The 22095-nt window shown below is 39.1% G+C and overlaps 1 long non-coding RNA gene across 1 annotated transcript in view; it reads right to left on the bottom strand.

Moving 5' to 3' along the window:
• The window catches only part of LOC107323607 (uncharacterized), a 227618-nt gene that overhangs the window by 133565 nt on the left and 71958 nt on the right, over window positions 1-22095 (bottom strand). The window contains exon 2 of the long non-coding RNA XR_014932347.1: window positions 4168-4252. This is a non-coding gene — a long non-coding RNA (uncharacterized LOC107323607). The remainder of the gene's footprint in view (window positions 1-4167; window positions 4253-22095) is intronic.

Here is a 22095-nt window from a genome sequence, read left to right as displayed (position 1 = left end):
TATGTATGTATATTTTCAGACATTTCATTGAATTGAAAATGTTTCCAAGAGTATTAGCAGCCATGCTCGCATTACTGGGGTTTGATACGGTTGCTGCTATGCATTTCAAACTACTTTCCAAGCTCAATCTTCAAACTTCAAATTCAAAGACTTGATTACCCAATTCAAAAACGTGGTTTTCCATTGAAAATATCCTCACACCCACAAAAATCACTGGCTCAACTTTGAAAATCTGATGTCAAACTTTACTTTCTTTGCTTTGCTCATATTCAGAACATGTGGCTTGTTGTACGTTGCATGAGCCAAAGAAAAGATGATGATGCTCACAAGTGAGACGACTCTTAGATCAGGTTTTACAGTAGACTGCTCTGTATTGCAGATAAAATGGGCCTAAACAGATCTCAAAGGATGCTTAATTACTCTTATCAAATATGTATGCATTGGATTTGCTGCACTCCGATTAGGTATGCAGTCTGTCTTGTACAATTTTTTCTCTCTCCCTCTTCTGTTTTCTCCTTGGGAGGTAATTGTACTATAGACCATGAATAGCCTACAAAAACCTTTATGTAAAAGCTGTTTGAAGCACCAAATATGCTGCCTGCTTAGTCATGATGTTATGCAGCTCTGATTGATCTAATTGGTGTATATAGCAAAAAGCACAATAAACCTCTGAGCAGGTTTAGACTTAATGCATTCTTTCCTTCAACATCCAGAAGCAGCTCTTCACATTTACCCTCCAATCTCCAAGGCTTTAATTACACTGTACTATCCCACACATACAAACGCTGTATGTACCTTTAATGGAACTGTGAAGTGCCAAAATAATCTGCCCTACTGAACAGCATGGAAAGTGTTAGAAATACAAAATAAATCCTCATAAAAATCACCTTTTGCTGTTAAAACTTAAGTTTTCCCCATTTCCATTAGTTGAAAAATAGATTCATACTGTGCCTTGTACTACTCGAAAGCACGTTGTAAATGACCCTGTTCAAACAACGTAAGTTGTTCTTATTTGCAATAAGAAGCAGAGGGTTTTTTTTTCTCTCAAATAAGAGTGATTTCCCTTGAGAATTCATATTTTGACGAATTCTTTTTCAGGACAAAACACACTGATAAAACATTTGCAGTTAATATGAGTACACCAACGAATACCTGCATCACACACTCCACATCAGCGCTGTTAGTGCAAGCAATAAGACTCTTCTGATTCTTATAACCTCCTCCTTACAAAAACTGCTCTGGGGCTACGCGGCCGAGTCCCCAAAGACTTAAGAATATATGTATACTGTTCCTTTCACAACTCATAATTCATTTTTGGAGACATAATTGATAATATCCATCAAAACCTACAAGCATCTGCTGACCTGGGAAAAAAAATTATCTTCCTGGGACTCTGAGGTAATACATTGTACTAAGACTTCAGGCATTGCTTCAAGCTTTCTTGTTTCTGGGTCAGAAATATCACGGAGTTCAAACCGTATATAATGAAAATCACAAGCTGCTTGTACAGTTTATTAGCAATAAGAAATCACACTCGAAATCGGGGCTCCATTGAGAATGTACAGTCAACTTATATGACAATGGTAGCAGAAATTAATAATTTGTCTAGGCATTTTGAAGAGCAGCCAACTCTGCTGGGGCAGAAGAAAGGGATGGTGGTATTCTGGCAGCTTTGTGAGTGCATATGGAGGACAAGGATCCAAACCATGCATGTCCTGCTTCTAGAGAGCAACTGTATAAACAGAGATTCAATAAGTTGCTCAGATAGTACAGCAATGGAGGACAATACCTAAGATAGTATTTCATTTATTCTAAGCCATACAAAAAAGGCTCAGCTTCAGAAACGCTGCAATATACTTCTAAAATGCTTAAGTATTCTTAAATCATTCTAAATATGTTACCAAGAAAGAAGGGGTTTGCGGACAAGTGTAATACAGCTTTGCATTTAAGGGGGGGGGAATGGCACTTTTATCAACCTTCCTGTTTTATTCTCCCATTTCTACCCCTGTGTTCATTTCCACTTTACGCTGCAGCAGAAGTCAATGGTATAAGTTAGAGCTTTGTGAATAGGTGTTTGTTCAGTAAACAAGTGAAATGTGTTTGCATAACTCTTACAAAAATAAGATTTAGCTTTCACTGAATGGCTAAATGTTGCCTATTCCTCTCTGCAGATACATATCAAAACAGCAAAGGTAAAAAACACATAGACCACAAAAAGTTCCCAACCATGAATCTTATCACAGAGGAAAGTGAGCCAAATTGTGCTAGAGAATACAAGAACCGTATAGCAGAGAATCATTCAAATGGTCCAATATATTTTCATGACAACTGCACAAGTACTAAATACAAGGGCAAAGAGAATTATGATGTGAAAGGTTCAAGACGAAGAAGTTTTAAACATCCATACACTTTACTGATTTAAATAGAATTAGGTATGTAATAACGCACTGAATAAGGTCAGTTAATTTAGCTCAGTAGTCTTAAATAAAACCCTTTGTGGAAGTGTTGTTGGTCAGTGTCCCAATTACACTGAAAAGTAATTGAGGGCTTCTCAGCCCTCCTTTAAATACTCTCTAATAGTTAGGTTCCTCCTAACTGCTCCCTGGTTAAAAAAAGAAGTGTGGTATCTTCTATTCATCAATTTGTCAGCTTTTCCTTCATTTAATGGCAGTTTCCTGAAGGAGAATGTAAAACATCTGAGGAACAAACCATCTCAGCTCACTTTAGCTTCTCTGAAGTCTTTAAAAACAACCTGTTAGTGTTTCTATCTGCAGCACACATACCTAGAGAGCAAAGCCACAGCTGAAACAACTGTTGCACGCATACATACAATTACTGCACTAATGATGTTTGACATCAGTACCATCCCAGCAGTCTGATTGCCAAGACTCAAAGAAGAGCATCAAGACTGGCTATCACCAGAGCTTTCATTTAGACACTTGGCTCAAGAGAAGATTGCTCTTGTGTTAACAACGGAAGAACGGTTTTCTGACAGCTCAAGTATAAATATTCCTAGCTTAAAGGCAGCTCTTTGAAGTTCATAATCTCTTCTCTCTTCCGTACTCTTTTTCAAGCAAAGAACATGGGTCTAAATGCTTTATCATGGCGACTGTGTCTTGGCATTATCTTTGATACTGTCTCGGTGTGTGCTGTAAAGATAATAAAATATCTACCTGCCGGGAACCTGAACAAGTTCCCACAAGCATTTTCCACCTCTCTTCTGTTTATACTGTCAGCTTCCTGCAAAGCTTTAACATGGAGAATTACTAGAGTTACAGCTTCTATTAGCTTTGCAGCAAGGGGTGTTTCTTCCCTAGCGTTCCTATGGGAGGAAGTAGTGTTGTTCTTCCATCCATTTTTTCACCCTTATTTAAATCATTAACACTGTTTATTGTGCAAATGGACTCAATGTGCTTGGAGGGTCTAGTTATAGAGTAGGGCACAAGCATAAAGGTGAAAGCTTAATCTATGGCATCCCAGTTATCAGGGCTGTGTTAGAAGGTTGGGATATTCACAGAAGTCATGCTTCGTCTGTTCCCACTCATTTTTCCTTGTGCAAGGGGTGAGCATTAAGTTGGCATGAATGCAAGTAAATATTTCCTGAAAATGATCAATAATTGTGATCACTGATAACAACTCATTATTAAAATTGGTCAGTTAGCCATAATTATCACTGCTCAGGAATTAATATTGCAAGCATGTCCTGGGGCAAACACCGACATCAACAAAAGACACACTTATCAGCTCCTAAAACTCACGTCACTAATTGTTCCTGGAGCACACACAACAAATACAAGGAGATCACTAGGGGATCTAAGACCTCACCCAATGCTCAAAGCAAAGGGCTTCTGCCTACAGCAGCAGCAGCAGCATGATGCAAACCTCCCTTTGCGTAACATCCCAAACATGAGCACTGAGAGTTCAGTCTTCCCCTCATCTTTCCCCTTGTAAAGGAGAAAACAGCATTTCACCAGCCTTACCACGTATAATTACTGCATGTAGCGGGGTGTTTAAATGTATAAATTCTGTTGATAGATTGTGACTTCAATTAGTTCATTGGATGATTTTCTATAATTACAATAGTTTGTCACTAGGTTGTTTTCTCTAATTTGTCGCCTCGATTACATAAATTAAATTGATTTACAGCAGTGTGTTAACATGACTTACCTTCGGCGCAGAATTCACAAATGGGGCTCTATGGAGACTCTTCAGCTCTTTGACCACACGGTGCATCTTCCACGGCAGAGCATCCCTGTGGGAAGCAGACAGAAAAACACTGAGGACGATGTAAAGCAAACACAAGTAACACAAAGCTGCTTTTCTTTCCATGCTTGGCATTTTGCCTAGCCTGTATTTTGGAACATATGGCCCCTCCTTGAGAAATAAAATAAAATAAGAGCAATTATGAGTTTTGCCTGGTGGCAAAGGAAAGGCAGAGAAGGAAATACATTTGTGTTTTATTTTAAGCTCTGCTACCAACTTGTCACGAGTCCCTGGGGAATTTTAGCCCTTTGGCACCTCTGTTAGCTCAAGCACAACGTAATTAATTCAAATATCTAATTACACATTCACTTCCATTGAGGACCACAGAGTGTCTCCCAAATTATTATTATTACCGATAGCTCCAAATACCAGAGGTCACAGCACTGCTGTTAAGTCTGCAAAGGGCCATCAATTTTAAGTAATTCACTACAGAGGTAGTCTAAAGCATAAGGTATTGTATCCAAACAGCAGCATCCTGCACCAAATTCACTCTAATAAATAAGATAAGAACAAGATAGTCAAAATCTCTGGGATACCAGTCAAATACACCAAGACATAATTATTTACTTAATAGTTAAATATTTCTCTTACTTTCAAACCCCTGGAATATTACATCTGAAAGTAAGAATAAAGCCTTGGGATTTTCCCACATAACAGCCTCTCTCTGTATTATGCAACACAACACTATATGTTATGTCATTGTTAAAATAACAGAAGAATATACAGATGAAGACTTGCAAGAAATTCCTTTGGCTTTTATGAAAGAGCACCTTCTGTTCTTAGGATTCCAGAATTAAGAAACAAAATGAAACAAAAACTAAACTAACTTCTTTCAGGTTTAGCCTGTATCATACAAAGAAATGCAATTTAATACTAATTTGGAATGGCTTTCTGTCAAATGTAAGGTCAATTCTGTTACTGGTAGCGTTAATAATCTGCCCTTTTTGTTGCAACAATGATTTGCATAGAAGTTATTTCTTTACAGAGGATGCTGTTCCCAGTTGCAGCAGTGTAACTCATGAATCACATGCTGAGACTGAACCCAGTTTTATGGGCAAAAGTAAAACAAAATGAAGAAGAACCTCTAAACCCCAACCTTTGATTGAACGTGTTCTACCTTTTGCCTCAACACATTTCTTAATAGTTTTGTTAATAGTATAAAGACATTTTTAAGTCATCTGGTAGGTATCTTAAAACTCAAATAACACCACAAGGAAAAAGTCATCACAAAGACCCACGTAGACTCAGAGAGGTGGATTCGATTTTCTCATGCTCAGCATGTATTACCTGCCTAGAATAGCTCACTAATTGTCATGTTGCCCACTTGCATGTCATTTGGATGCCTGCCCGAGGGCAGAGGTGCTGAGCAGAAGTATTTTCACTTACAGTAGGTGGAATACACAGCAACTCTTGATTAGCAGACAGTCACATCTCTGCAACACAAGACTGCACGTGTTGTTGCCACGTACTGCCTTCCATTTTGGTGAGTCCTGCTGACTTGGACATCAGAAAGATGCAACCAAGTGTTTTCATTGCCCTTAAGTTTTGCTTTTCAACCTTCAGGGCTGGCCAACCAGCAGCTTTACTTTCTCTGGTAACCTGCCTAATCCTTTGGCTGCAATAAATCTTTGCTCATTTTCCCTCTCACTACGTTCTAATGAATATTAACAGGAACCCTGAATTTTCTCCTTTCCCTTATTGCCTTAACAGTATTGTAAAAATCCCTTCTTGCCCAAACACACATACTTTGCTTTATTTATTGTCCAAGAATTCCTTCTGTTTCTACATGGAAGTTACAGCCATTTTTAATCAGCATGCTGGTCTGCAGCAGCTGTAATGAGAAGGACAAATGTGTCTGTAAAACACCACTCATTCCTTCTAGTCCCACCAGCAAGATTGGCTCAACAAAACACATTCAGGGCTTCTGAAACAGAAACATTTTGCTGTTTATGACTATTTTCTTTCTTGATAGCTTCAACAAATAAAATTTTAAAGAGTTGAGTGTCTTTAACAACCTGAGCATCCCGCTGAGATTTGCTTAGGAGCTTTTGAGAACTTTATCTTCACACCTGCAAACAATGAAATCTCCCCTGGGTCTTTGGCACTGTTTCCTTTCCATGTTTGAATCCTAGACTACAGTGAGAGGCCAAAACTGGCTCAAGTCAGATGATTTCTCTTCATTTATTACCAACCAGCATAAATTTTAATTACTGATTCTGGTATGGAGTGATATAAGTTAGTTTGTTTAGCAATGGGGATTAGTAAAGTACTTTAAGAACTAATATATATTATATATGTGTATGTACTATTTTTATACATATATGCAACTATAATATACATAACTATATGTATTACGTATATATACAACTAATATATTACTTTAGCAAAAGGAATCCCTAAATGATAGTTCTAAAACTCCCTATTTCAGCTTTAGTGACTGTACAGTCTTGGGCCCCATTTACACCAGCATCTCCTGGTGTAAGTCAGTGTTTGTAAGATTTTCAGCAAGAATGCTGTTGTTTCAGGTTTTAGAGAGGAGGCCAGGAAACGCTGCCTGCAGGTTTGCTTTTGCTCTCTCCTGTTCAGGTGCTGCCACCAACTGTTTCTCAGAGGTGGGAGCAAAACCAGATGAAGGCTGCACAAGTAGAAGCTCTAATATCAAGCTATTTCTTCACCAAATACCAGCCAGCTCAACCAAGTGCAAGCAGCATCCAGCCATCACCACGGCCAAGGAGACCCCACACTACCACAAGCTCCATATACAGACTTTCCAAAGGTCCAAACCTGGCCATTTAACCCTTTATCCATTCTTTGGCTTGGTCACAGGTTAGGCACACCGACAGGCAGTTGATGCAAAATCTAACAAGTGCAACCAGTACATTTTCATTCCCAAATCAAAGAAATGGAAGTGCAGCAGAGGTGCTCTTGCAAAATGTACTAAATGTTATTCTTTCTCCCCTTTCAATCTCATGAATGCTTTGGAAAACAGTCAGGAGATCCTAAACAGGGATTTATCTGGAGATAGGGATGCTTGGCTATGACAGTGGCTTGAGATGCAGTTCCACAGCAGCTTAAGTGGATCTATTTCATCCAGCTAACCTTGCACAAAAAAAACCTAACCCAACCTAAAAAAAGCAATTAGCTTTCTGCCAGCTTACTGACCTGCAACAGCTCTGTGCAGGGTCAGAGGAGCACCAGAGCTGGTACAAGTGAGGGTATGAGACTGCAGCACCCAGTGATTAGATTAGCAGAACATTAAAGGAGAGTCAGACCACTACAGACAGCTGCAAGCTTGAAATAATAATGAAAGTTTATGACACCATGCCCACCCTGGAAGAACTCCAGGATTCCCTCTCAGGGACCACTATTCTTTATAATGAAGCTTTTGAGGGCAGGGATCACGTCTGTGTGAGGAGGAGGCAGCAATAAGAGAAAGCAGAAGAGAGATGAAATAGAGGAGGGAGACAGGAAAGTTCTGGGTCTGAGCCTGTTTCCAGCTGTGGTAATTCAAACACTTCGATTCATGTATTTAGAATGAAAAGATAAAATTCCTTCTTCTGCCCTCTGTCAAATTGAGGTCCTGAATCTGTTCAGGACAAGAAGCGTTTCACAGTGCCTGCCTCAGCTAGACACGGTTTTGATTTCTAAAATCACACTTGTATAATATTAAAGAAGAAAACATATATATATATAAAAATATAAGTATATATATATATATATACACACACGTATTTACAACAACGATGGAAAGAATACTGAAATACAACTTAGGGGAAGAAGTGGCTGAATATAGTTTTGTACGCCACAATAAATCCAATTTGGTGCCTAAAGAGGAGATAAAATGATAAAGGTAATATACTTGACAAAGTTTCACAGAAGGATACGCTGGAAAAATCTATCCAGACCATTTATTCCTCTGTGGACAACAGGATAGACTCATTACCAATTCTTCCTTTGTTGCTGTGTAGAAATGAAAATGCTAATTGGTTTACTTGAAGTTTAATTGAAAATTAATAGAATTTCACCAGAGATTTGCAGAATAGGACTAGAGTTAAAATGACATTTGATTAAAGTCATACTAAAAATCTACTCAAGGACATTTTGGAGAAAGCAGTGGCAGAGTTCCTTTTAAAAGCAGAAATAAATATTTATCATTAGTAATAGCTACTAACAAGATCCACAGGTTCTAAAGCAGTATAGTAAGATAACAAGACAACAGCAAGTTTCCACTTATCACACCTGTGCAACTCGAAGAGATAAAAGAACTTGTTACCTTCCCCAGTTCTCAGCATCTCTACATCCTTTATAAAGAAATGTGTTATAAAGAAACAGGTCGTTTAACTGCCACCTCTGTAAGCATGTGTGTTCATACTGACATGTTCCCCAGGCCTGACTTAATTGCTTTCCATTGCAGTCATAAAGCTAAATCAGCACTAGAAGAAAATATCTATTGATCTTAACCACAGAGCCATCTATTCTGACTACCGTCACTCGTAGGCTCCATAGAAAATAAAGGCATTCTCTTAAATTATCAGCTGCTACAGCATTGCTACAGCATTCCCTCATCAGTTTTCCTAGGAGGTCAAAAGAAGGTAAAAGATTAAAGATTCATGGAAATTTTGAAAGTATATTTTAACTGCACTGTTTCTATTGATGATAAAACCAATTTTCCCTCGAGTCACTGTAATTTCTATTTAATGACGTGATTGAACACCCACATTTTAAAAATAACTGAGACTGAATGTCCCAAGTTCTGGCATTTACATAACTAACAGCATTATTAACCTCTGGGTCAGTTACAACAAGGGGCATGAATTGGAATTAAACCACAGCAAGAATGATTCATATTTATAACCTCAATTCTAAACTTTGGGAAACATTAGCTGTTACTGTGCACACATCTGACAATACTTATGATGACAAACAATTAATTTCAAGGGATTTAAATAATCCAAAAAGGTTTTTGCACATCAGGTACGAGTATAAAATGGTGGACAGTTCTGTCTCTAAAATCTCTGCTTCCAGTTTTCCACTCACCAACTGCTTGTGTATATCCTTTATTGCTAATAAAATAAGTATACCTTGATTGCAATGTGTAATAGAAACATGCATCACTCGAGCTTTAAAGTACAATTCTGCTGAAACTCCTTTATTCCATTCCAACGTTGCAAAGAGTCAGTAAGCATCTCTACCAGAATAATAGCCTTGATAAAAAATGGGAATCTGACCTTTGCAATTTCACTTTGCCACAACTAAATTAAACAAGGATGAAGCCAGTGAGCTTCATAACTCTAGGGTCAAACAGAAGTAATTACATTATATAAGTGTTTTTCTTTGAGTACTTTCTCAATCAAGATTAGTTCAATATACAATAGGGCCTTGCATGTTTGATGTCAGACTATGAGGGCAGTAACTATGGCATCTTCTTGTCTAGAAAATTCTTTTCCAGTCACAAATCCATGGAAACAAATTTCAGCAATAATAATTCAGCAATAGCATTACTGTCCAGCCCCTCCACCATCAAGTGTTCTTTTCCAGCCTGAACGTATCTTGTCCATCGTGTTCTAATGTAGCACACAGCAGGAGTAACAACAGTATCCGGGAAGTATCAGCGGATGAAAGTCTTCCAGAGATACTGAATGAGCAGCTATGAACTTCATTTAACCAATTGGCATCGCACCAATGGTTGTACTAAAGAATCAAAACATCGACATGAGAAGCAGAGGCATCTATTGTAGAGACTCAGCAGCCTACATGAAGGTGTTTGTTGTCTTTGATTAGTGCTATGATCATTCTTCTGATTTCAGAGACCAGGAACTCGTTAATGTCAGCGCACACCTGACCTAAAGCATTTCACTCTTTACATATTTCATGAATCCCATCATTGGGAAGTTATCAGCTCACTGCTGCTATGCATGACATGTTTGACTCCAGCTGTCCCAGAAGGCCATTGCTGATCACTAGATTGCTAAGTAGAATAACCTGAGTTCCTCGTGAATATTTGATCAAACATGAAAAACCAATGTTAAACAGGAGGAAAGGAATAACCAATGTTAAACAGGAAGGAGAAAAAATAGATAACAATACATCAATTGCCACTACTTGGAAAATCAGGCTTCATTTTTCACAAGGGCATTGGAAAAAAAGAAGCTTATTTGGAACTGCTTAATAATTAGAGAATAATGCAATAGAAATCAGTAGTTTCACTTTAGAACAGCCATTTTCTCTTGTTCAGTTAAACAAAACCCCACTTTTTTCCCTCATTCTGTAGCAAATAGTATTTGAACACATGCATATGAAACAGCAGAGGTGAGAGAAGTCGTCTTTGACGTGTTGATGACTTCAGATTTGCACTCTGTATTGTAGATACCGCACTTCTACATGAAACAGACCAACTGCCCCAGATAAGCACAAATTTATTTCTCTAAGGAGTGGAACACAGTGCAGAACGTAGTGCACTGTGTCCCATTCCCGTTTTATGCTTCTGGGAATAAAACATTAAATAGCAGTGAAGTGGACAAGAGCAGTAATTATACCACCTGATGTCTGAGCTGAGCTGGGCAGCCTGTATATATTATCACAGTCATTCAGTTAAGAACATCTTCACAACAACATCCTCTTATGAATATGCCTGTGCAAGGTCAAGCAAAAATAGTAGCGTGGCAAGAAGGAAATCTTTAAGATGAGTGTTCAGGGAACCATCAGTAACACAGGTAACATTCAAGCACTCCATTGAGAACACAGGGTCCCCAACTGAGTATTCAAATATAAATTGGTCAACCAGGAACATTTGAAACCAATTACTTCTTTCCCAAGCAATTGTAATGGAATGATTTTGCAGGCAGATGGAAAGGAGAATTAAATGCTTTGGTGAAAGCGTGGGAGGACAGCAGCTCGCTCAGTGATAAGATGTACTCTGTGCTTTTAATAAATAGCAACAAATTGCACGTAACCAGTTAAAGTCAAGCGGCAAAGCAAACACTTGACTTTGCTGAACCGGGCCCAAAAAGGCATTCTCACCCTTGTTACCTTAAATAAGTAAATACATAAATAAAGAAATAAAAGCGTAACCATTTCTGAGAGCACAAAGGGGCCGGGATATTTCTTGTTATCTGACACATCTCAGAAAGGGAGCTTGTCATCAGCTCCCCAAATTGAGTCATCAGTACTGAAATGACTACTCTAAACTGCTTCTTTTTTTCCCCCCCACTAGGTGCTACATGCACATCTATGTAGCTTTTAATGCATGTTACAAGAGAATTTGTTTTCCTGAACAACACAACAGTGAAGCACTGAGCTCTCAGGAGAGATGGAAAGACCGGGGCTCCTTCTGTAGCTGAATTTTGTATTGTTTTAGGTCTTGTTTTTATTATTACACGTAACCTTTTCACTCAGTCAGACATGAAACAATTCTGACAGGTTTATTAAAACCTTTTGTTATTACACTTGACATTTATGAACGGTAGATGATAAATAAGCAGAGGAATGACATGTTTGCAAGAAATTCAAACTCTGGTGAGAAATTCTTCTCCCCAGCCTCATTTTTAAATGAAATCTACCCTCTTCAGACATTCACGGCTCTTGGAAGAAAAAAAAAGATGATGTAGCTTTTCTGAACTTGAACAACTAGTTTGATCTTGTTTTTAATTCAGAACATCGCGACTCTTCTGTCTGTTTCCAAACCGATGAGGTCTTACGTGAGTTAAGATTATTCACTTTATTTAAGCAACAACACAAAGGGCAGCGAGCTTCAGTGTAGTAAATTCATGCTGAAATTTAATACAGTTTGACACCGGCCCCTACCAATTTGAATTGCATATTGCCTGAGAAGCTCTTTGCCAGCCACTAAACAGCATTCATTGCTAAGAAAGAAAACAGAAAATAGAGACTCAGAGGCATAGAAGAGAGAGGTTGAGTTGGGCCTCATCTCAGACCAAAGTAATGACATGTGCAAGGGGAATGCCCAGATTACAGAGCTCAGACATTCCCAAATCCCCATATTTGTTGATCAGAAGAGAAGGAAGCTTCTATTAAAAGATCGAGCTACATTCTTTTGCTTTTGGGTCTATAATATAGACAGGAGCCATGGTAATTTCCATATGCTGCCAAGTAGATGCTTTGTTTATGCTGTGTTTTGCCACTGCCATTTAATACCTCCTGTTTCTCAATTCTCTGGATGGAACAGGAGCAAAGGGAGAAAAAGACTGAGGAGTATTGGCTGTAGGTGAGTCGCTGCAGTGAGCACCATCCGCTGGGCTTTGTTACTGACCAGTGTGCTAGTGAGGGAAGCTGTTCTCTTTGAGGACCTTTTCTCCTTCTATGCTTTATAGTTCTAGTTAGACAAGTGCAGCACAACAGGAGCTGTCATTCAGAGTATGTTTGTACAGCATCTATCTTGGAGATCTGGGTTGGAATCAGCAGGCAATACAGTAATAAGCAAACAAACAATAGGGGATATTCAGCTTGGACTCCATTAGGAATTAATCCAAAGAACCCCCCTCCTATGTACACTTAGCTTTCACTTAGGCTATAAGCCTGGTCTGGGAGACTTTCCTCTTTTCATCTCTAAGTCCATCTCTGTGCACAGACAATAACCTTTTCCCTCAGCTCCCCAGTCACTGCCCCAGGAACTCTACCTTGGCTTGTAGACTTTACATGTAAATCCCCAGTTTTCTTGGAAACGCCTGGAATTGGTCAACAGGGGGGACAAAATCTACATAAGGTGTTCCACATCTATGGCACAATGTTTGCAAACTCAGAATTGCTTGTTTCCCCACATTAAAACCCTTTGCAAGAGACTTTCAGGCTGCTTGGTTGGGTTCATGCTGCCACAGTGAAAACTGTTCTATCTCCACTGTCAAGCCAGGGGTTATGAAAGGCTATACATGGGAATGGCTATTTCGGTGGTAATGAAGTCCCTCCATAATTCAGCAGGAGTTAATAGCTGTAACACAGAAATGCCACAGTGGGCAGGATCCCAGGAGACACAGCAGGCTGACCTCCATGAGGGGATCATTCAGCCTCATTGGAACACAGTGCAGCCAAAACCAGCCCTGTCTCAAAGCTCTGTCACTTGAGAGGAAACACAACTATCAGGGCTCACTGATGCTTTGAACAATAGTGCATAAGCAAAAAAGGGGATGGGAATAAAGAACTTCAGAGTGCTCTGTCACACTGAGGTTGCAATTCAGTCACTGCAGTTTCTATTTTTGCAGGAGTAACTACGGAAGGGAATTAAAATGGTGAATGGGAAGGAAAGTGACATCCATAAATGTCACAAGGAATATGGAGTAACTATAGAACTCCACATTCATCACCAGTTTCTTACAAAGACTGCATTCTTTAGCAATTAGAGCTGGGGTGTCAGGCAGTATTGCTGAATTATTTCCTTGGCATTCTTGTATTATTTAAAGGATGGTATAGCACTGCAAATGGAAGTGATCTACGTCTGAAAACGTGCTTTGGGCAAATTAAAAAGCTCCGCAATGGTCAACTTGGTAAAAATTTCTGCAGTGTTCCTTATCAGAATAGAAAATGACCAGCCATGTTTCATTTTCATTCAGTATTATTAAAATGAAATCCTCTCACATTTCTTAAAGTCTCTAAAAGTTTGAATAAACTGAGTTTTTCTTGTGTGGAAGTGACAATTTCAACACAGGTTCAAGTGAGAGTACATGGGGAACGATGAGCCTTCAGTTGATGCAAGAGGCATGCAATATTAAAACATAAATATACAATCAAAGTAAGGTTAGAGTGACTATTGCTGTAAGTACTGTTACAAATTAAACAGGAAAAGATAATACTTCCTATGTTCCTTGTGGGAAATTCTGGATTTTTCTTGCTGGTGTTTAGCAGGGAATGAGTTCTTCAGCTCTAAACAGCCCTGAGTACAGCACCACCACTTTTAAATCCTCCTTACATGTGGTCATAAAAGTTTATTCAGAAGACAAATTCCATATCATTTGTAATCATACAGCACATCCTGAGGTCATATACTCCTCTGCCGCAGAGACATTCGTCTGTATTTCATATGCAGATGCCAATAACAGAGACTGAAGTCATATTAAATACTGAGAGACTGTCATAAAAGCACATCCAGTAGATAAAGAAAATCTTTACAAGAGGTGTGATGGACAAAATCTGTAATAGGAAACAATCTGATTTATCATGTTTGCTCCACACCGAGAGATGCACCTTTGAAATGATGGCCTTCAACGACTTCTTTAGAAAGCAGTGAATTTATGATACAAATTGAAACCACAGGGACATAACTTGTGTGTTCCTTTCCATCCCAGACCCACGCGTTGAGTTCCTGTACGATGCTGAGATTTATCCTAACACCGGATCTTCAGTGGGAAATATTGCTGATAGGTGGACGATTTGACAGCACAACCTTAAGGCTTTTTCCAACCTTGGTTATTCTATGACCTCCCTGTCCATAATCCAAACTTTAAACACTGATTTCATTGTGCAAATGAGGCACTGCATGTTTGGGGCTTTTGCTTTCTTCTCAGAGAAAAAGAGGAATGCAGCTGGTAGATGTCAAGAAGTAAAGCAGCAAACTAAAGGAGCTTAAGGACGTGACCATTCCAAGGTGTGAATATTGGTGGATCTGCTTTGCTCGTACAAATCACACTCAGATTAACAGCGTATCAGTAATAACAGTAATAACAGATGGCGAGCTGCTATTTTTAATAAAGCACAGAAACGACGTAATTCAAAACTAAAAATAAAAGCTCGGAACTCATTTCTCTGTGCTGCGTTTCTATTTCTAATCAGCGTTAATCAGAGCATTCGATCTGTCAGCGTGTGCCTCGGTTTTAGATATCTCACTTTTCTCCTTGGAAGGGGTAAATTACTCTCCTGCTCCCAAAAAAGAGAGGTCTCAGCTTTGAAGTGCTGGGCTCCTGCTAGAAAGATTCAGCGTTTGAATTATAATGACAGGGAATCTTACAGAGGAGAATGATGGTCTGAGGGTAAACAAACTGCAAACGAAGGATGAGATGTATTACTGAATGAGAGGCTTTTCTTTTTCTTCAAGGCTTTTTCTTACTTGTCCATCAGCCTGGGAGATGACTCATTAATCCTATATTTTGTGCTGTATTCTAAGCAGCCTCGCTGTGTTTCTTCTGTGTTTTTAAACTGTCAGTTATGTGTACAAAGCCACTCAGAAAGCTCTGAGGACGGCTGCTAATTATCTCAGAGAACAAACAATAGTCCTCAGCTGGAGCAGCTAAGTGGGAAAGCCTTTGTTATTTTTAGTACAAAGTCTCCACTGCTCTTCAGAATGTTTTAAAATATTGCTTTGTTCTGTATATTGAATTGTTCGAGCCTGTAATAAAGTGCACTCAGCCGGGATTCAGGACTGTCTTTCTTGCTTCTGTCACTCACCAGCTTGATTTTGCGTCCAGCTGTGAGGTTATGCATAAATAAATCTGCTCACATGCACGTGTCCCTACGATCAGAGTCCTGAGTGTCAGGAGGAGGCTCTTAAAGTCAATTAAAACTAAGAACTTAAGAACAGGTAGAATTGCTGGTGCTTTAAACTTTGGACTTTTCCAAACTTAAGCAGCTGAAAAATCTATTCCGTTACCCCTTATTAAGACTCTCGTTGTGCCACAGGCTTAAGCTAAAGGAAAAATGAAGAGCTAATTAGAAAGTAAAATATTAGAAACAGCCTTAGAAAGGAAAATAATGGCAAGCGAGTCAAGTTCAGCCTATGAAAGGGAATATAATGCAAAGCAAATTAATACGCATAATAAGGTAAACGGATGCAATTGTCAGATTCAATTTAGTGAGCCTGAATTAGTTCCTAGTTGAATTTCACTTAGAGAAATTCAGATTTGTTAACCTTAAATTAAGCAAAGTTTATTTTTCAATTAGCTGCTGTGACGTGAAGCAGACAAAAAAATTACAGTAATGAACAGCAACAGCGTTTGACAAACAAGATAAACATTTCTTGGCCTTAAAACTATGTTAGTCTGATACACGCTGCGGTAATCAGGTAAACTTGGCCCATTAGGACCTGATGTAGGTGATCCCGAGTCAAATTTCTACCATATGCACTCATTGAGACAAACAGCCACGAGGCCAACAATTAGAACCTCACCCACGTGCTCCATGTCCATTCCATTGCTCACTGTAGGAACAGGGACAAACTTTCACGTTACAGACTCAGTCAGTTCTTTGCTATTATGGTGAGGGGTTTCTGGGGGCTGTTTCCTACTAGTAGTTCATGTTGCTACTGCTAAAATGTCTGCAGCTCACAGAAATACAAAGCAGCAAAGTTCTCCGATCTGTCTTACAAAACCTCCTTGCCAGGAGACTCAAAGATTATGATTCTTTATGTCAATCTTACCCAAGATGTATTCACAGATAAGCACAAAGACAAAGTCAGCGCCCTATCAAACATCAGTGTTCTGAGGCTAAACATGAGCTCTGTGCCCTACCCTCAGGCTGGGCAATGTCATGCAGTACACCTTTCTGACAGCAGAGTGATAAAAATATTATTTCCCTATTAGCAGAATTCCTCTTTAAAGTTTCGGTAATAAGACATCAACCTTAACAATTTCCTGACCAAAAGGTTATGGCCCTGACTCTCAAAATAAACCACCGACATGCACTGAGCACGTAAACGTATTTATGGATTTAGGTCGTAATCTTTTATTCAGTTCATTGGTTTGGCTATGCTAAAAATCAGGTTTTACCAAAGTGCAACAAATCACAATGGGGGTTTTTAAGCTCCTCCTGTGTTTGCAAACTTACAAACAAATGAACTATTCCGTATTTTCTCCTGAACTGTTATGTCCCATCCTACTCCCCTCCTCACCCACGAGATAAGGACATTTCATTATCAGACAGAATAATCCCCATTTGCAGAATTAATCAAGTTCTTTGCAACCTCCAGAAGAAAGCAGTTCTATTAAACATGTATTATTAACAATAACAAATGCTTCAGCCCTCTGGGTACTACTCAACATCCACAGTAAAAGTATTACCATAAAATACACATTCTTAAATTCTAAGGAAATAAAGCTTGGAATCATTTTGGTTAAGATGGTTCGAGCAGGGATATCTATCAGGAAAATCCATTACGATGAAGAGAAGCACTTATAGCACAGAAGAGCTTTGACAAAAAGCAGTCAAAATGTTTTCATCAAGAATAATCTATGTGCACTGTAAATCCCAGCTCACAAATACACCACAAGACACAAAAGTCTTTTCCATTATATTTGCATTTTGTTCAAATAGCCAAATGCTGGGTTTATTTCTCCCTTTTCCTTAAAGTGTATTTCACAGACAACTCAATGCCTTTAATCCCCAGGACACACCAACATGGCATTTCTGTCCCTATTCAACCAGCTACAGCAAAGCTAAGTAATGGAAATGACCCATCTCTTTCATTCTATTATTCTTTGCCTTCAGAGATGCCTTTCTGATGCTTGGTCTAGATGCAGGCACTCAGTTTATTGTACGGCCTTACAAAGATGGAGAAGAAAGAAAGCAGGATGGCGAGATGCCTTTTCTCCTCCCCTCCACTGTTCTGTAGCCATTTAAGAGATAGGAGACATCATTTATCTTCAGAGATGGCTCCTTCACCAGGCTGTAGCTGCTGCCTCCTAGAGAACCCCAAAGTGCGTATTTCATTAAGAAGAGCTAATGTTCAAAAGGAAATATTCCTCCTCGTTTGTGAAGGAAGCATGACTTGAACCTCCCCTAAGGCAAAATATTGCTTATAGAAAAGGGAGGAGAAAGAAAAAAGGTGCAAAATGGAGCTTCAAAGATCTAGTTTCCATATGACAAAGCCTGGAACAAAAATGCATTAAAACCTGTTTGTTTCATGGTTCAGGCTGAAAGGAGCACACAGCCTGTGGTGGAAACTCTCCTTCAGCCCAGCCTACTTCTCAGCACAGACCTTCAGAACAGATCCCTAAATTCTGGCTTATACATCCCTTCAACCATTTATTACCTGGATTTTCAATATTCCAGGAGACACTTTAATCATCACACCGCGCTTTAATTGTTATTAGCATTTAGATTATATGGTAATCTCACCGCCAAAAGTCAATATTAAATTACTATCCTTGCCCGCTGAAGAGTAATATATATGGAACAGAGTTGAAATGTGTTTTAAAGTTTCAGTTCAATTTTATGTCCTAATTACCCCAGAATGTTATGAGAAGACTGTAACATCGTATCATATATTCTTGTCATCCCATAGGCAGCTTTATAGTCACATAACAAAAGTATATTGAACTCATTACCTGGGAGCATAATTGAAATGATACAGAGAAACTGCTAGCTGTTAATAAAGCCGTGTTGTTTTTGGTATTGCACCTTCCTGCTGTCCCGGGCTTTCCAGGATGAAGCTGGATCGACAAAGACAAGTGCCTGGTAGAAATGGATGCGTTCCTAACTCTCCATCTGCTAATAAGATAAAGAGCCAGATTCTTAGCTCAACAGTTTCAACTGACTTGGAACGTGGCTACACCAAATTGCACCGGTTGACAGTTTGACTCAAGGCATGGATTGTATTTATTTTTCACTGGGGGATCTCATACAACTGCTGTCAAGCCCAACCAAGCACAAGTTCACCACCTGTTCAGCTGGTTCTCTGGGGAGGCAGTTCTTCCCCATTGCACTGTGAGCACTTCTACTACAGGAAATCCTCATTGGGAAGCCTGAGGAACTTGGTGCTTTTGGGACTTGTTGCTCTGTCCTAAATAGCTGATCTCCTTTGCATCTTCACATGAGCATCTCTCGATGTGCTTTAAGATTTCATCCATCCCAAGGAGCTTTGTCAACACATGGAAATTTCCTCCCACCTCCATCATTCTGACAGAATTTAGACACATCCTCAGCTTTACCCGACATGCCCCGTGACAAAATTATTGCTCAGGAGATTAAGCAGAACTTTTTGTCCAGACTAATTTTAAGTAAATCCAGTGACAGGAATTTTATCGCTCTCTTCAGGTTATTCAGACAAACGGTTAATATGCACTAAGCATTTCAGTACAGCCTCAACAGAGGAAAGAAAAAACCACCAAGCTGCTTTTAACACTAAATCCTCTTATGTCTATCTTGCTAGTCCACTATCCTTGCTAGTCTGCTGCAGTCTAAGCAGCGTATGACCACATTAATGTGTCATATCACCACTACACATTCCCTTTGTGTTTGTTCCGCATATATGTATATTCTACAGATGTATGTTCTATAGAATGAACATATGTATATTCCATAGAATGAGCACACGTGACAGAGGGGTTCTCAAAAACACTGCTACATTCATTCATTCATTTCTGCATGGATTTTACTGGAATTGGTTTTTCCTCTGTTATTAAGAGCCTTTAATTTGAAGAGATCTCCATTTCCACGTCCCAGCCTAACAAAGAAAAAAACCCTTTTAGAGCAGCTTTTAAGCATTCCATTTAAAACCAAGCATCTGCTTATGTTTCTTTGAAACCTGCTTAAACTTAAACATGTTATTTCTGGTTATACCCTTTGATTATCTTGAATATGACTGAGCACTGATCAGCAATAACTAAACTTTGCCTTTGGAGTCTGTCTCATGCTGACATCACCACACCATGCTGCAAAACTCCTATTCATGAAGCACGTTCCAATTCCTGTCCAAAATCTGAGTGTCCTTGAAAGGTTTCATGTAAAGAATTAGCCCCTGGTGTTAGTTATTAGTACCACAATTGAAAACCAGCATAAAACTGCTATCTTTGCAACTCCCTGCTTGGAGGGCTTCTGACAGCTGATAGCAGTAAATTGAGGCAAAAATATCCACAGGCAAAGACCTCTGGCGGAATCAGGACCATTTATACAGCACAAACTTTGGCTGCACACTACTTATAGATCTCTCATGGTACTCTACCCATATGTGTAAAAGTCTTCTTTTCCACATTATCTCAGACTCAGCACATTTTTAATTGCTTTAAAGGCATTCACTTCAGCAGTTACTCCGCATCAATGTGAGCAATCTATAATAGGACAGGGAAGCCATTCTGTCATACTAATAGCAACCTCTTTGCATACCTAGAGCAAAGGCAATTCAGTTTTAAATGCCTCATGATCCCAAATATGAGTTAAATATATAGCGAGCGTAATTCTGAATCTAAGGGTAATTTATGACTCTATATTACTCATGTAACATTTAGCATTTAATCAAAAAAATCTAGTATAATTGCTATTGCTATAAACCCAAATGATTGTTGACAGCTTTATAGTCATCTCCTGGAGGAAGAGGATATAGTCCATTATTAGCATATGATAATCCAGAAGTGCCTACAGAAGGAAGGGAGTTCTTTACCCATCTTGCTAAATGGGAGGGAAGCACGTTGAGACAAAGTTAGGCAAAACCCAAAGAAAGCCAAGCAATTTTGTTTTTGCAGCGCTGACCTAGTGAACAAATCCTGAGGGATGCCATGAATTTGTCGCTGTTTTCACACTCTGAAGAAAGCACCTGTTAAAAATACACCCAGCCTACCCATAACAAGCAGAAGTTACAGGCTTAGTACACAGAATGCTGGATGAGTTTCTCTTGGCAGTGTATATTAGAAGCTCTTTAGCAGGTGACCATACCTGCATTGTCCTCCCCTAAAACCCAGTAAATCTCCTTGGTTCTTCAAATACCCATCACAGTAGTCATTGATTTTCTCAAGAGTATCTTTCAACATCATTTAAAGTTTTAAATATCTCTGGGTATGTGTTGCTTAGAAACAATACCATATCCAAGCAGTAATATCTATGTAATCACGTTATTTATGGAGGGGTTATGCTCTCATTCCTAATGTCTTCACAATGCAATAATTTCATCATTTTTTACACAGCATAGGAATACTAGCAACTGAAGGTTTCTGGATAACAATAATGCTGTGGAGATGGTACACAGCCAAAAGTAGTTCTGAAAATGAGCTGAGATGTCTGTACTATTCTCATAGTATTTGCAGATGCAAGGTGGGACAGCATGGCAGGTGGGAACAGACAAGCTGACAGCACAGCTTGAGAGAAGAACACATGGCTTGGAAAGCATCCCTAAAGCTGGTTGAGCCTTTGCAAACAAGAAGATATAAAAAATTCATTCTGGGAGCAGCTTATGAACCAGGAGAAATCAGAAAGTAGTTTCATAGATGATGGTACAATGGATCGAGAACCTGGTTCTGCCAGGACACTGAACACAAATCATTGTTTCACTCACATCTCTACAGTTGAATTGGTTTTTCAAATCAGTGGCAGTTTCCAAACCCATATGCGGAATCCCCAGCTGTTCTAGAGCAGAAGCTGATTGAAGTTTGCTGCTTTGCTCAGCTGTCTGCAGGTAAACCACCACAGAAATCTGAAGACTTTCATAGTCAAGATTTCCATGTTAACTCTCCAGCAAAGGGCACAGCATCCAGGATTTAGCTTAATGTTTTATGGATAACATGAAGGGAAAAGAAAAAAGATCTCAAGAGGAGAAAGCAAAGCTTGAAAGCCGTAATTACCTTTTCCCTTCCAAATTTACACGTCTCATGAATACGCAGTTAATTTTCAAATTAATCCTTTGCTGATGAAAAGAAGTCTTTCAAAAATTATAAAAACACTGAACAAGGTTTTTATTAGCTTTTAATTGAGTGCATTTACTAGAACCTGAACCATGCTTCTAGACTTAAAGTGTTTCAAGCTGAAAATGAGCTTTTTGGCAAACGTCAGATTTCAATTACGTTTGAGAAGTGGTTGAGAAATGAGAAACAAGACAGCTTACATCATTCAATGTGAAGGCAGCTGTGCAGGCTTTCCCAAAGCACCTACCACCTCTTCTGAAGCAGTTCTGTGTGTGACAATGGA

This window comes from Coturnix japonica, chromosome 10, assembly GCF_054131305.1.
Source record: "Coturnix japonica strain WE chromosome 10, WE-NBRP24, whole genome shotgun sequence".
Lineage (NCBI taxonomy): Eukaryota > Metazoa > Chordata > Aves > Galliformes > Phasianidae > Coturnix > Coturnix japonica.
The sequence above is the reverse complement of the archived record's forward strand: the minus strand, read 5'-3'. Positions and strand labels throughout refer to the sequence as shown.